At 35.1% G+C, this 18005-nt stretch overlaps 1 pseudogene; it reads left to right on the top strand.

The window, feature by feature from the left end:
* Positions 1 to 3828: 3828 nt before the first annotated feature.
* On the top strand, positions 3829 to 11292 carry LOC138311682 (putative aminopeptidase W07G4.4; annotated as a pseudogene).
* Positions 11293 to 18005: the final 6713 nt, after the last annotated feature.

The raw sequence follows: 18005 nt of genomic DNA, 5'->3' as shown, positions 1-18005 counted from the left end.
GTTCGTTTGGTCTAAGGTCAGACCTCATAAGATGCTTTTGTGCTCACCCTAAAAACATCGTACAGAACTTAATGAAAAAGTCATTTAGCTACTCTGGTCCGAGTGATTAACTGGAATTTATTACCCAGGCTAAATTAAGAAATGTGCACCACTTGCAAATTTTAATATACCGATTAAAAATGTCAATTTTTATTGCACAAATGTATATTGAAATTGTTTAATTGTTGTCAAACAACACAATCGAGATCCTGTCCATGAATAGTATGTGGTGATGAATCTATTTTAACTTTGATTCCATTTAACTTGATTTGTAGTCGTAGTTCGATGGATATACAATATAAATGTTAATTGTCTTTCGTATGTTATTTTTTTTTTATTAATTAACATTAGTTTAGTTGATTTACTACTTCTATATATTACTGTATAATTGTCATACTATTGTCTGTTGTTATTGCATGCTTTTGTGTCGACCCCATGGGTAGTTGAGCCATTGGCTCAATGGGTCATCGACGTTTAAATAAAGTTATTATTATTATTATTATTAAACATTTAAAACTTTGACCTCTTGACACCAGGGGACCGTGTGAATTGGTCATATAACAAATAAAACAAACACAAAATATCTGTCCAAAGTTTATGTCGTGATTGATTGGTAATGTTTAGATATACAGCATTTTTAGAAGTTTTTCCCCTTCTCTATATACAATTTGTATATATATCATATTATTAAATCAATGTGATATTACAGCATGTGTTATATAATAACTTTCGTACATATCACACAAATTCCAATTCGGAATTAAAACAGATTAATTCCCACTTATATCAGGGGTTGTTATTTAAATTTGACAAACAAACAAAATTAAAAGATAATGGAGTCTACACTTGTATGGACGCCTGCATGCATGTTATATTTTAAAAAGTTCAGAATATTTTTCATTCTTCACATCGCAAACATGTTATTGTCATCTATCATAAAAATATCATCCATCTTATGCTATAGCATCAAAAATGATGGAAGTTTATTTTTTGTTTTCAAGGAAATGTTGCATATCAATTTGAATCTGTTTGATTCTGAATTCTTACAATTGTAGGTATCATATTATGTCTGTAATTAGACTGTAATATGATTACATGCAGCCTTCCCGAGCTTATTCCCTGTCTTGATGTCAAGGACGCTCAGTTTGATTGGGGTTGTCGTGGTAACAGATATCTGTATCAAAAACTCTCAGGTAAGGTGAACGACAATCCTGGAATGTTTGAAGGCTCACTGGAGAGGTACAGTCAGGTAAGTGTGTTTTCCCTCTGGGTACTCCAGCTTTCCTCCACTAACAAAGCTGACACGTCCTTTTAATTATATTACACTGGATGTACAATAGGACCTTAACGTTATAAACAAAACCTAAATCCACCATCAATTGTTTTGATAACTCCATTTTAAAAGTTGATTGGTTATGAAAGGCAATATATTAATTAAATTGGAGATAGTCCATGCTTGATTCTTTTTTTGTCATGTATAATTATACCTAATCGGTGGTGTGTGTATATATATTCTCCCTCTGTTCTACGATGAATGTTGCTAGAAGATGTAGTGGCCATATAAAGTTGTTAAAATGTCATCTATATCTTGAGTCTAGCAAGTTTGAAATATCGTTGTGGGGACAGTTGCAGGTACCACTGGACTTTGACGTTACGTTCTGTCAATATTACCGATTGTATAATTATATAAAATTACCTTCTATATATTACTATATAAGGAACCACAGTATTTTAGGGGTATTTCGTAATCATATTAATACTATTATTTTATTATCACCAGAATGTCAAAATCCTGTGCACGAGTACTGGACTGTGGAATCCATTGTTTTTAATCGTTATATGTATGTTTTAATTATTAAATTAATTTTAATGATTTTTGGTGGACTCTGCGTTCTGGGTCAAGGATGTCACACTGATTGATACAGATGTTGTACAATCAAGGCGATTGGTAAGTCTTTATTATATGTAATAAATTTGACCCAAAATTTTAGTCAATCAATTTAAACTTGTCCAGCTTAACAGAGGTTACTACTTCACTGAAAAAAATTTGTAACATAGCAATAATGAAGTCTCTATCAGCAACAATGGAATGAGCAGTTATTTGGTCATATTTTTGACCTTCATACATATGGTATCGTCATTATAACTTAGTTCATGTGTTTACGATTTTTTGGCATTTTGAAGTTGGGTGCCGGTCTACTGTAATTTTCATCGGTGAATTATGCTGGCATCCTGCTTGGTGAGTAGTTTTTGATGTTCTCCTGAATGGGCTCAGCTCAGCTTTCAGATATTTACTATGAGATTAATTCCAGGGGGTCAAATAAAATGATTGTTGAATGTAAACCCTGGAGTATTTGTAGTGTTAAGTCAATATTACATGCATGTCAATATTTGGTTTGGTTGAATTAATAGGGTGTTATACAATACACCATGGTAGAAATCTTAAATGAATAATTTGGCATATTTGACCTCAATGACGGCCAATATTTGATTAGATTACACTATAAAGATATAATATGCTGAAAGTTAATTTTTTTCATCAGGATCTGTGTTCTCCCACTTGGTCCACTGAATGACAGTATTGTTGTACTATGACGGATGTCCGACGCTTTGCTGATGCTGAAGTTTAAATAAGAATGGCACTTCACAGCGGTGTGATGTATTTTGAAACTTAGAACTGAGGGTGTCTTTTATGATGCTTTTACTGACACTTTTCTTTCAAATATTTGGATGTACTTTAATATCATAGAATAAAGGAAATATTCTAACAAATAAGTGTATTGCTCAACATACAAGACCTTTCAAAAATTATCTTAGGTTAAAGTCCATGTTAGTTTTGGTATCTAGTATGAAAATATATGATTTTTTGTATTGCATTATAATAAATGAGTTGATTTAATGCAGTATAGCTTAAACTGTTAGTGGTAAGGAATCAACTCAAATTTGGTCTGAAGATCAATTTTGTTTAGTGGTGAAATTTTATTATTTTGTAATTGTTTATATGCAGGCATAATAACAAATATTCTCCATAGTCAGACATTTGTGGTCTGGTGACACAGTGGTTTAATCCATTCGAAATGGTCTTATTACCTAACTGTTACTACCTTTAACAAAACTTCATTAAAGTTTTTACCGGTAATTGTTAACTTCCTCACAAATGTTCCTTGATTCATTACAGGGCTATGCAAAGCAGGATGTAAGTGTACCCTATTGGTTCGCGGATTAATAGACCATGTTAGTTTTCCTAAGGCCGGGAGTTTCAGTGTTACAACACTTGGTGCTTTTCTCAGGCTGTATATGTGGTAAGAAGGAATGTAAGCCCCCCACCCCCCACCAAAGGGCTGACACCCTCCCTCTTGCCTTACTTTTCCTAAGGCTGGGAGTATTACAACACTTGATGCTCTACGGGTTAATTGTCTATGTGGTATGTGGGATGTAAGACCCCACACCACACCACCTAAGATCCTGCCCAGTTCTGATGTAATATATAGACCCCAGGAATGTTACGACACTGGGTGCTTATATTAACAGGAATATTCACCTGGCCCTTGATTGCCCTTAATTTTAAAACATAATTTTCCTATGTGTAAGGACAACCCTTGGCCTAATATGATGACCATTTTTTGCTCCTTTTAGAGGTCATTACAGCCAAATTATTTTGTATTTGGGCTAGTTAAGTTACTGTCAGCAGTCTTTCCTTTTTATAGCCTTTTGAGATTCGTGAGGATGTCCCTATTGTGCTCAAAAAAATACCATAGATATCAAAACTTGGACTTTGGCCATGTGTATGATTTGAAGCGCGTGACAGATGGTATAGACCTGGCCAATGGTTTGGAGAAAGGAAGGTCTGTAACATGTAGAATGTTGCTCTGATGGAGGAACTTGGGGTGGAACTGGAACGGACATATTTAATTGATATTTCAGAGATTATATAGGATCTTACATTGAGTGTTCATTTCTGACATATGAGATTTTCTGAAACGAGTCTAGTAAGAAGTTTTTATATATTTTGTGAGCCTTTGCGAGCCAAAAATTAAAAACTTCGAGACGAGTTTCATTAAAAATCTCATATGGAATGAACACAAAATTGTGGAAGATACTTTTTATCACATATAACTCTAAAATACCTACATAACAAACTTAATTCCATGTCAAAATGTATCCCAAAAATCCAGCAAGGTTGCCATTTTTGTTCCGCCCGTCCTCGTAATACTGGCGACACTTGTGACATAGGCAAAAAAATATTGACACCAGAGATATCACTGGATATCACGGATATCAGGCAAATTATGTAATAAAATGGCCTAATTAAATCAATTAATATACCATATTATCATACCTCATGCTTAATGTCTGTGATTAGCTGAAATACATCAAATGATAGCTAGAAAATAAAACATATTTTCCTATGGAAAAAAAAATGTATTGCCCAGGGGCATGTCCATGGTGCCATCTTTCGCACAAAGTTATTTCCCCTTCCAATTGTACAACAATTTAGGACGAAGTATAAAACGACAATTTATACTCAAATTTTAGTTATACATATATTTACTCCCAGGGTAGCTAATCACAAATTTTCAGTATAATAAACAATTTTTGTCTCTAGTGACAGTGTGATGTAATATATTACACCTTCAGGTTAATAAAACTTTGTATCACCGTGGGGCCATAAATGTATAATAATAACAAGTTCGGTATTAATTAGATATGAACATTTTGATTGGCAGAATCATGACTCGTGACATCGGTGGATCTGACCCAGAACGAATGGCCGCTCCACGTGTGGAGGAGTATGTGACGTCAATGTTCAGGAACACAGTAGTTAAGGAAACAACACAGAGTTACTGGTACTTTTGCGAATGTATAGGTCTGCTAGTTGACATTCTGTTCAGGCCAAGTGGGCCTATAGGTTGTATACTGTTAACAGGGTTCTTCTTGGTAAAGTATGTGATTTACTGTCGATTAATTAGTTAATCACCTTCTGGTGATTATGACGTCACTACGAAAATCACATTCAAAAGAGGACATACACAATACTAGAAAACCAGAATCTGGAAATCATGGTATTGTAAGTGTATGAAATATTTAAATAGTTACAGAGCGACATAAACTTTTGAATCTGTAGTTGAGCAATCTATGGTTTCAGCAATATTGGAACTTTATCTTTTAAGGTGACTGTTACATTCCGATGCTGAACAGTTCCAGAATGAATACCCAATACTGTCTGCTGTCAACAGGGCTGCAAACAGTTTTAAGTTAGACAATGTGATATGTCAACTTATTTAGACCCAACAATGGTCACTTGGGGGACGTTATTTTTAATTTTGATACCTAAGAATGTTTCCGCGAAGATTTAATTTCACCGACTTCTGCCTTCAGGATCATGAAAAAAATCCTAGACTGTAAGTTTTGAACTTAGCCAATCAAAAAATGATGAATATTTTTGTAACATCATCTTGATTGGCAAATCTGAAGTCTAGGCCAAAAATTAAGGACAGTTTGGGTCTGTTTCTTGATCCTGAGGGAAAGAAGTTATAATTATCTGTATTTTAGATGGTTTCATGGGAATCTATTTTCACGATTTCTTTTCCCTTGTGACATTCACAAAAAATTGCATGCAAAGTATTTACCATGTTAAGGTAAGTTGATTTACAGAGTGGCTTCCTGTCTCTAATGATTTATCAAAATCATCATGGCAATTAATGGAATACAACACAGTGCAATGGACTTTTGATAAAGACCTTCAATTTGTAAAAGCCAGAAGAATTTATTGATACCCCAATGAAGGTATTTGAATTTTTTCTCGAAATTGCAGAAGTGGACAGGACTAAGTCCGTGGTGTTTGATCTTTCTCGAGTATGAAGGGGAAGGCAAAGTGTGGAGAAAACACATGTTTTTGGTAGGTCCAAAAGGTATGTTAGCAATCTTCCTTTTCTTTGTACATCTTTTCAATTGAATTAACTCATTTACTTCTTACAATTCATAATGCAGTCCTGTCTATTCTTTGATTCAGAAGAGTCTAAAATTAATGTGTTTTCGGGGGGTCACTGAATGAGTAAGATAACCTTTCTGGGAACTGACCATCTTATGATTACAAGGGGGCTGCAATGGCTTGAAATCATGAAGCATACATTAGCTAAGTGTATCTTTTATTTATGGAGCTTTGAGAAATTGAAGATGAATGTTGACCTTGACTATATTTGTAGGGGATTATTATGACACTGGTGGTGCTGATATTAAGGCTGGAGGAGTGATGGCGGGCATGCACAGAGACAAATGTGGGGCTGCTACGGTGGCTGGATTCTTCAAGGTAAGGAAATGATGGCAATTTCCAGAAAGGGTATTTATTGCATGGGGGTCCACAAGGTACAGCAGTGATAGGGGTCTTTAATACAGGGCAGTTATGGGGTTCCAGAAGGTATGGCAGTGATAGGGGTCTATAAGACCGGGCAATTATAGGGGTCTAGAAGGTAGAGCAGTGATAGGGGTCTATAATACAGGGCAGTTATAGGGGTCTAGAAGGTATAGCAGTGATAGGGGTCTATAATACAGGGCAGTTATGGGGGTCCAGAAGGTAGAGCAGTGATAAGGAATTATAAACTTTGCAATTTGTAGGGGTCTACAAGGTAGATCAGTGATAGGGGTCTATAATTAAGGGCAGTTATGGGGGGTCCAGAAGGAGTTTAGAGCATGTGATAGGGGTCTATAATACATTGGGCAGTTATGGGGGTCCAGACTGGGTAAGCAAGTGATAGGAGCAGTGATAGGGGTCTATAATACAGGGCAGTTATGGGGGGGGTCCAGAAGGTATGGCAGTGATAGGGGTCTATAATACAGGGCAGTTATGGGGGTCTAGAAGGTAGAGCAGTGATAGGGGTCTATAATACAGGGCAGTTATGGGGGTCCAGAAGGTAGAGCAGTGATAGGGGTCTATAATGACAGGGCAATTATGAGGGTCTAGAAGGTTAGAGCAGTGAAAGGAGGTCTATAATGTAACAGGGCAATTATGGGGGTCTTAGAAGGTATGGCAGTGATAAGGGGTCTATAATACAGGGCAGTTATGGGGGTCAAGAAAAAGTAGAGCAGTGATAGGGGCCGCGGGTATGGAACAAGTGGTTAAGATTCGACATTATTACCTGAAGCCCTCCACCTCTGGGATGCGGGTTGCGAAGTTCGAATCCCATGTGGGGCAGTTTGCCAGGTACTGACCGCTGGCCGGTGATTCAAGTATAGTCTAAAGTACTCATGATTTCCTGGTCCAAGAAGACCTGGCAAGTACTTAGGGTGACCCAGAGTGTGCAATGACAACGGGGTACTACAAAGACTAGAACAGCTGATAGGGGTCCAAAAAAACCAAAGAGCAGTGATAGGGGTCCTGTAAGACAGGGGCAATTATGGGGTCTTGAGACGAGTAATAGTGGCAGTGATAGGGGTCATATAAATACAGGGCAGGGCAATTATGGGGTCTAGAAGGTAGTCTTATGGCAGTGATAGAGAATCTATAGGCAATACAGGGCAGTTCATGAGGGAAGCTCTAGTAGGATGTAAAGCAGTGATAGGGGGTCATAATACAGGGCAGTTATGGGGGCTCTAGAAGGTATGAGCTGTGATAAGGGTCTATAAGAACCGAGGCAACCATTGTAGGGTCTAGAAGGTAGATCAGTGATAGGGGTCCTATAATACAGGGCAGTTAAGGGTCCAGAGGTTAGTGCAGTGATAGGGGGTCTATAATACAGGTGCCAATTATGAGGGGTCTAGACAGGTAATAGAGCAGTGAACTGAGGTGGACATTAATACAGGGCAATTATAAGGGCTGTCTAGACGAGTAATGGCAGTGATAGGGGTCTATTAATACAGTGCAGTTATGGGGGTCTAGAAGGTATGAGCTGTGATAGGGGTCTATAAGACAGGGCAGTTATAATAGGGGTCTAGAAGGTATGGCAGTGATAGGGGTCTATAATACAGGGCAATTTTAGGGGTCTAGAAGGAGTAATAGAGCAGTGATAGGGGTCTATAAGACAGGGGCTATAATGGGGTATAGAAGGTATGGGCAGTGATAGGGGGTCACATTAATACAGGGCCAATTATGGGGTCTAGAAGGTAGGGGGCAGTGATAGGTGTTTATATGTTTTGAGGTAGTGAATCTAGTACTGATAGATGTTAAAATTGTTGGTGGTCAATACAAGAATTTTCAAAGGTATTGTTAATACTTACCGTATTCGGGTACCTAATAAGTGCCCTCCTCCTTTTTAAGCCCTCATTTTCACTGACCTCAATTTATGCAAAAGGTTATATATATAAAAATATGACATGAAACCCAATCAATGGATTCTTAATATGATTTCTTTTGCAAAATTAACGGGCTTATTTATTTTGTGCAATAAAGACTAGCCCAAGTTCTGGTTCCTTTCTGAAGGGCCCCTTAGTTGTGTTCTATTTTTGAAGTGCCTTTGGTTTCATAATGTGGCACACAAGGTGTACGAAACATACAAATGAATTAAATATTCTTTTATCCATCTTGTTATTTCCCAGACATTATCTGAGCTGAAGCCAAAAGGCCTGGAGAAGTGGTTGGTGAACCCTATTACTGTATGGCTTATTGACAATGTAATCAAGTGTTTGGATACAGCAGCTAAAAACACAAGTCACGATTTACAAGTGGTAATTTTTGTTTCCAATAGTCAGTTTGTTTAAGAACACAATGAAAAACAGCCTTAATCACAAATAGTATTGCAGGAAAGAATAAAATTTGCTCTTCAAACCTCTTTTAACATTCTGATGTTTGTAATTTCATCCATTATCTGGGCATCATTACTTGTTGTCAAAGTAATTATATGCAAACTGGTTCCACACTACAAGCGCATTTAAAATATGACAAAATGCCACTCCAGGTGATATGTACTAAAGTAGAGAGAGAGCTTTGCCAGATGCCAAACATAAATCCCCACTTACAATTTATTAATAAAATTTGTTTGAAAAGAAAATTGAAAATGGATGCAGGATATCACAAAATTGCAAAAATGTGAAACGGAACTGTAATCCTTATTAACTTGTATGTGGACAATTGTGACGTTATCATAATCACATACAAATATCATAATATTCATAGAATTTCTCATTCACTGTTTCATGTGTAACCTATTACAGAGTGTTATGTGGCAGACGAAATCATCACTTATTCCAGGTCTGGGGTCAGAGTTCGTGTAGGCAAAACTGATGCTGAGGGTCGTATGGTGATGGCTGACGTATTGTGTCATTGTAAGGAAATGTGTATGTTTATACAGGGAGGCAGTTGTTTCACAAAAAATACCTTTTGGTCTGCTTTAATATGTTGACTTTAAAAAAGTCACTTCCTACCTGCAGATTACTTAAACCTTTTATGAAAACATAAGTCTGGAATAATTTTAAGCTAATCACATCAAATACCGGTAAATTATAAAACAAATTAATTCAAATATACTTCAGTCGATAAAAACTATACATGAGTAGTTCTGTATAGATGCTGTATGAGTCTTGTGTAGAGTTGATAGCTTTTCATAAATTCTAACATTAAGATTGTACATTACTTAATTGGCTCTGTTTTAGGCTCTGGATGCTACAAATCCAGAGTTGTTCACCATTGCGACACTTACCGGCCATGCCATTCGTGCCATGGGACCAGCATATTCTGTAAGTTTTACTTTTCCAAAGACAATTGCTATTACGCATCACTGAGGAGTAGATATTTATTAAAAAGATTAATTTTCTTCCATAGATTTCCAAATACTATAATCATATAAAGTTATATTTTAATGTAAATGTGAAGATCTCGAAAACGTTATGAAGCATTCAAGTAAACACCATAATTGACATATATAAAAGAGCGCTTAAAAGAAGATTGATACTGTTCACATATTTACTGTACCATATTCGATATGGCATTATTTGGTCTAATAATTAAGTACTATGATAATTTGGACAATCATTACATGATACAGTACTGGAATCCCAGATAGTCTAGCTGGAACATTCTTAGATTGGACAAAACATTTTCAGGGACCAGATTATCGTAATGTGACATCAGGACTATAAAGAACATAGAATTTGGAAGTCTGGGAAAATTCTTAATTTGGACAATTTATGCTGGAAATGAAATTTAAGGCATATCCAGATTATTTAGAGTTCACTGTTACAGTACAGTTAAAAATATGATGATGAAGGCATTGTTGATTGATGTAATAATTACTATCATGACAAAGGGCAATAACATTGTAGATATCCTTGTGTCTTGATTTCACCGAGTGGATGGAAACTTTGATATGTTTCACTAAACGAAGCACGAGTGAAAAATATTTAAGTTTCCATCTCATGTAACATAGATATGAAGTTGATTCTTTGGTTGCGTGATTCACATACTTGACATTCAATTTCTGCAGATCATCATGGACAATGGACCAGCCAGACAGCTGAACACAGCTCGCTCCATGCAAGAGGTTGGAGATATCTGGGGTGATCCATTTGAGATCTCCACGATCCGACGTGAAGTAAGCTCTACAAATTTTATCAATTTCAAAACTGTTTCATAGTATATTCTTGTTACACTTGCATAATGGTGTACTTTCTTGATTTACTTTCATTTCTTTGTATTTATTTTAGGTGGTTATGGTAAGATAAATGTTAAATGTTACATGAGTATTTTATAGAAAATAGTTTTGAATGTAATTCCTAAAGAAAGGTAAGAAAACATAACCCTTACTTGACCTAAAACGCGCCCACTAAAAGGTGGTGCTTCATAGAACCAAATTTGGCCTAGCTTTACATAAAATCACTAATCATATAAACCAATTCAAAAATGCAAAAGAAATCTTATTACATATAGAAACCCAGTTCAGTTTTTCAAAATTTCAATCTACATTTGATGCGAGGCAGGTAAAATTTAGGCCTCAAAAAGGGGAATGGGCGCTTATAGGATCAAATATGGTACATGTAGTTAATTTTCAACATTTTAAACCCTTATCTCTGTTTCGTTGATAGGATTTTGAGTTTCACACCGGCAAGTCGGAGTACGAGGATGTTCTTCAGTGTAATAACCAGCCATCGTCGGCCACACCCCGTGGACACCAGTCGCCGTCTGCTTTCCTCATCATGTCCTCCGGGCTAGATAAGGTTTATATTGTTATTTTTTATTTGTTACTAAAACAGCGCTTTTTGTACATCTATGTGGACTGCTATGCTAACCTGATAGAATCTGAATATTGACTGGACTTCATGCATCATCTTCAGTCTTTTAATTATTTATATGATATATTTTTATGTCCCCAAAACGAAGTGGGGGGACATATTTTTTTGCTCCGTTTCTTATTATTATTATGTCCCCCAAACGAAGTGGGGGGACATATTGTTTTTTGCTCCGTTTCTTATTATTATTATGTCCCCCAAACGAAGTGGGGGGGACATATTTTTTTGCTCCGTTTCTTATTATTATTATGTCCCCCAAACGAAGTGGGGGGACATATTTTTTTTGCTCCGTTTCTTATTATTTATTATGTCCCCCAAACGAAGTGGGGGGACATATTGTTTTTGCTCCGTTTCTTTATTATTATTATTATTATTAGGGATTTCCATTTACGGATGGAAATCCCTATTTGTAATTGTTAATGTTTTTTCTTATTATTTTTCTTTTTTTTTTCTTATTTCCACAAATCTTGTTAGCAGGATATCTCACGAACGGAATAAGGTACGACGCTCAACTTTGGACATGTGATGTAGGTACATGAGTGCTTGAAACGTACGTTCGATTTTTTACGATAAAGGTCAAGGTCAAGGTCACAGACGTAAAAAACAATTTTTTTGGAACGAAGTTTAAACGCTCATAACTTCATTACCGTACGGTGTACATCGTTCACGTTTTGTTATTCAGATAGATCTTGACATTGCGCCGTGCTTTTCCCATGCCATGTTATCAGAGATTATGTCATCAAGGTCAAGAGTTCGCTACGGGGTCAAACAAAGGTCAAAAACAAAATTCAACACAGAAAAGTTTTGAAAGTTGGATATGAAAGGGCATGCCCTCAGAAATATATATTGACAAGTTTTAAGGTCATGAAATCCAAAATGGCGGAGATATAGGCCTTTGAAAAAAGGCTATATTTGGCGTTTTCCCGCCAAAATTTTTAAGGTTTCAGCGCCTTTAATACTTAACATACCATGCTTGATTTTTTGTATAGACATAGCATGGACGAATGTCTACAGAACTTATGCTGTTTTTATTGACCTTGACATTCATTCAAGGTCCACAGGGTTCAAAAAGCTTTAATCTTTTAAACGACATCTTCGTAATAAATAAGAGGTGTAGAGCGCTGAAATTTGGAGACGTTATGTACGTACAAAGAGTTACTTAAAATGTACTCCCGATTTTGGAGGATAACGTTCAAGGTCAAGGTTCACAGACGTAAAAAACTGTTTTTTCGAACAAACTTTAAACGCTCATAATTGTCATAACCGTACGCTACACAACATGTACGTTTCATTCTCCATGTAGATCACGATAATTCACGTTTTTTTCTCATTACATGTTATCAGAAAATTATGTCCAAGGTCACGAGTTTCACTAGGGGGTCCAAATGATTTCAAACAAAGGTCAAAAAATGAACTTTACCATATAAATGTTTCGAAGGGCGCATATGAAAGAGCATGTTCTCAGGCACATAAAATGACCAAATTCAAGGTCATATGATAAAAAAAATGGCGGAGATAATAGGACATCAAAAATCGAAATTTTAGTTTTATATTTGCCCCTGCCCGAGGACGTTTCAGCGCCTTTAATACCTGTATGTAACGGTGTTGATTTTTCATACCGCTGTTTGTAATGAAACTTTTGTCTTCAAAAGTTTTATGGGTTTTAAAAGGGATTATTATAGAAAAATGGCGGAAATATAGCTCTCCAAATATGGCAATTTTGTTCCATTTTCCTTATTTTTCAACGTAATTTGTGTGCTCGTAGCGCCTTCATAATTTTAATGTAGGGTGTTGATTTTTTGTAAATGTAGACTTTAACATATTATCTGTATCGGGTTTTCAATTTCAAAGACAAAGCACTGACAATGGCGGAAATGTAGCCCTCCGAATATGGCGTTATCGTTCATTTTTTTAAAGTAAATTTTACCGTTATTTATGAATTTTCAAAGAAAATTGTTTTGAATTAGATGTGAAAGAGCATGCTCTAAGACACATAAAATGACCAATTTCAAGGTCATATGATTCAAAATGGCGGAGATATAGGACATCAAAAATCGAAATTTTAGTTTATATTCGTCCCCCTGCGCGAGACGTTTCAGCGCCTTTAAACCTGTATGTACAGTCTTGATTTTTCGTACCTGTGTTGTTTGTATGAACTTTTTTTTTGAAAACAAATGAGTTTGCAAGGGGTTATATAGAAAAATGGCGGAAATATAGCTCTCCAAATATGGCAATTTGTGTCATTTCCTTATTTTTGTCCCGTAATTTCTGAGCTCGTAGCACCTTTATCATTTATTGTAAGGTGTTGATTGTTTGTAAATATAGACATTGGCACATTCTCTGTACAGACTTTTAATTTCAAAGTCCATGAAATTTGAAAATGGCGGAAATATAGCCCTCTGAATATGGCATTTCGTTCACTTTTTAACGTAAATTTTACCGTAACTTTTGAAATTTCAAAGAGAAATGTTTTGAATAGGATGTGAAAGAGCATGCTCTAAGACACATAAAATGACCAATTTCAAGGTCATAAGATTCAAAATGGCGGAGATATAGGACATCAAAAATCGAAATTTTAGTTTATATTTGTCCCTGCGCGAGACGTTTCAGCGCCTTTAAACCTGTATGTACAATGTTGATTTTTCATACCTATGTTGTATAAACTTTTGTCTTCAAAAGCTATTGAATTTAAAAGGGGTTATATAGAAAATATGGCGGTAAATATAGCTCCTCAAATATGTCAATTTGTTCCATTATCCTTATTTTTTTACGTAATTTGTGAGCTCGTAGAGCCTTTATCATTTAATTTAGGGTTTTGATTTTATGTGAATGTAGACATTGGCATATTGCCTGTACAGGGTTTATAATTTCAAAATCACGAATTAGAAAATGGCGGAAATACAGCCCTCTGAATATAGCGTTTCGTTTCACTTTTTTAACGTAAATTTTTACCGTAATTTAAGAAATTTCCAAGAGAAAAGGTTTTGAATCGGATGTGAAAGAAGCATGATCTCAGACACATATATTGACCACTTTCAAGGTCATATGATTCAAATGTCGGAGGTATAGGACACTCAATTGTCCTTTTCGGCGATTTTAATTTTGTGCGATGGATTTGTGTATGCAGTTGTAACGAGTGTTGATGAGAATTACATTATGCGTGGCCAAATGGAGATAAAACCACAAATACTAATACTCTAATTGTACGAGGTTAGTTCCCCATTCGTTTGAAGATCTTCATAAAAGGAGAATGTGGCTTTTTTAGTTGTGAAGGAAAAGATCAGAATCAAGAACATGTAGAGCGAGTTCCCACAACCCCACCTCAACGATCCATGAGAATAACTGTAGGTTTTAGTAATAGATGGAACAACCCACTAAATAATTTTTACATAGACCACATGATGTTAACGTTTTGTAATATAATTATTATAAGAAAAATCAGTCAGTTGGCTATTGTGGTTCTTCATAAAATAAAGGATCTAAGTTCTCAGTACAACACCTAGATAGAAAAAAAAGTTTTGATCCTTCAAGCTCAAACTCCAACCAGGTTATCTTTATTGAAATAAGGCGCTAAAAAAAATCCTGAAATTATAGTGTTTTTACCTATTCATTATCAAAATTGATATTTTGAACCTAAATCTCAATCTGAATTTCCAAATTCATATCATGGTTATCTAGGAATAATTACCTGTCAGAAAACATTTTTTACTATTTAAAATTCATAATTAGCCAGCCAATCAGCGGCGGTTTTAAAATTCTATCTTGGACTCAATCTTGTATACCTAGGGGCCATTTCGAAGGTCTTGTTTTTCATTTAGTTGGTAGTTCCCTATACCACAACTTGAATATTTTTCGAGATGTTTTAAGTTCTACATGTACATGTACATATGAACAAATGTGACACACATGTTTGCGTAAATACACGTACAATGTGTAGCTACACCGCATACATGGGAGGCCGTCCTTGCGTGACCACTACATGTAGCTTTTAATAGGACGTAACATTTTAATCAAGCAAACAAATAAACAAAAAAGGCAATGCACAAACCCATAACTGACAGGTTAAAACCTTTTATGTGTGTGGCAGAGCTGTCACCTGTGACATCGGATGTTTAGAACACAACCGGTGCTATTTTGGGAAAATACCGGCCGTTTTGAGTACACAGAACCAATTCCCATAGAGGACCGTGTTAACGTTTGCTACTATTCAGGTTAAATTAAGTTATCAAAATTCTTTGCAATTTGATCATCATAGTGAAATAATGATCGCGACCGGCGGGTCGATCATTTTCCGTACATTTTACCGTAATTTATGGAATTTCCGATAGTTTGAAGATTGAATGTGAAAGAGTTGCCCCCCCCCCCCCCCTTTGCTTTTATTGGTTAATTATAGTCCTGAGAGAAGAGAAAACGTTAATAAAACAAATTAAAACGATCGTCTGTTGGTCACGTTTCTACAAGCCCGTTTTCTTAGTGGTGTTGATACAATATATATTCTCTAAATAGGGTGTGTGTGAAGTCTAAGCATAGAGTAAATCCTAATTAAAATCTTTAACCGAATTTAATTCTAGTCTTTAATCTTTTTTTTACACTATAGGTTCAACAATGTAATAATTATAATCGGAATCTCCACAATATTACATCAAATTTAACAAGTTTGATTGTGCTTTGCAAATAGGTCTACAAATGTATATATTTAGAAGCGTTTCATCAGTATCTATACACATTGAGCTTGTTCTTTAAGTTTATGCATAGTATAAACCCATATTCTCGATACTCTTACATGTTATTATTTTTTTTACTTTACATGTACCTGTCTTTATATCCACACTTGAAATATTTCATAGCAAAAAAACTAAAGGCAGTTCAGAATAAAAAAATGACAATTGCAAAGTGACTTCCTCTGAAGATTACAGACAGGACAGAGCCTTGGTAATAATTTATTTGTATGTACATGTATGTCAAAGAATAAAACAAAATCCATATCTGTGGTCGCACACAGACCCTTCAGTTTTGCTATAAAAAGTTCCAGGCGTGGATATAACAACAATGTTAGTAACCCCTGGAACCACGAACATTCACCTTAGTAACACTTTTGTTCATTTTCATTTAAAAGCAAAACCAAAGAAATTTACATTATATATGTTTTATTACATATTCATGACAAACTAATCAATACTAAAACACATCTTCAGCCATGCTTACATATAGTTCCTATATGTATGAAGAAAACACATATTTTTACAATGACAAAAAATTCACAGAAATAAACATCTAAAAGTATTTTATTAATGAATTATCTCCCCTTGTCAAAGATATACTCAAAGTACTCTTGAAAAAATACTGCAAATACAAGTTGTCAACGCAGCAGAAACGGAAAAATTGGAATAAAATCAATTGAATTACCAAATCAAAATATTATAAACCATTATTATTATTAATCATCATTTTTATGTCTTGTGGCCGACTTTGAATTAAACTATTTAAAGATTTTTTTTTACATTTTAACACTGATCACAGAAAATACATATATGTTTTGTTTGACATTCTTCTTAAATTAAAATTCAATATAAGATAAAATATTTTCAAAATAAAGAAAGCAAAAGTCTTATATTCATTAAAATGAGTCTTTGTCCTATACTCTTGACTCTTTGTGTGTTGTACACTTGTGTAGGTAAAACCATGCACACATGATGGCAGCCTATTGCCCTTATCCACAGATCTGTTTTCAACAATTATTTAAAAAAATATTTTTATTGTACACAAAAAGAAACTCTGATTAAGTTTTACTTTATAACTTTCCAGGTATACTCTTTATAGATAGTAAGTCCAATTTGTTTTATATCATTAACAGAGATTATGTTAAGTTATAACAGAGTAGGTCACCCAATGTGCATAGATTGTGTGAATACACAGAGTTAAGAGAGTAGACCTAGATGGAACTGTGTATTCTATACACAGTCCTGTGTATTCTATACACAGTCTGTGTATTTTACACGACCTGCTTATGCATTTCCCACCCATCAGAGCCTGCCTTATAGTAATAGCAGTAATATGTAAAGACCACCTTTTTGATTGGTAACACAAGGAATATAAACTCAATGAACAGGTGAAATTATGAATTGTGAATGGTTTTCAAGAGGTACACCTATAGATGTCATTGTAATGGGCAAGGCCCTTTGTAATTAAATAGCAAAGTGTTTTTCTCAATGTATCTAGCAACGGAAGTTCTTAGCCCATGTTGGCGGACAGACATTAATGAATAACTTGATCCTGACTGGGTCCCCCCCCTTTAATTAAAACTCCTACAGTAAGTTGTGTTTGCTTACTAGAGCACCTTATTGCTCATTAAAATACATGGTTACCACATTTGACAGGTTTGCAAGTGTGTAAAACATATCTGTATTATATATATTGGCAATCCAATAACGAAGTATGGTAATGTTAATTATGTGAATTGTCTATAGCTATAGAGCACCGATTCGCATTACATTCAGTAACATATTTGAGCTGGCAAATATTGTTTTATAAACACAAATAAAAACTTCCAGTATCTCAATATACAATATACACCAAACAAATCTATATAACAATGTACATACCTCAATAACATAATCAGTATTTAATAACTGCTATGAATAATTTACATTGTACCTGTAATAAAACAGAAATAAACTTAAAATGTCAAACAAAGGATGGATATTTCAATACCTGCTTTTCTCTTTTCGTTTTTTCATTGAAACATGTAC

Source organism: Argopecten irradians, unplaced genomic scaffold (assembly GCF_041381155.1).
Source record: "Argopecten irradians isolate NY unplaced genomic scaffold, Ai_NY scaffold_0083, whole genome shotgun sequence".
Taxonomy (NCBI): Eukaryota; Metazoa; Mollusca; class Bivalvia; order Pectinida; family Pectinidae; genus Argopecten; species Argopecten irradians.
This window is presented reverse-complemented; position numbering and strand designations above follow the sequence as displayed.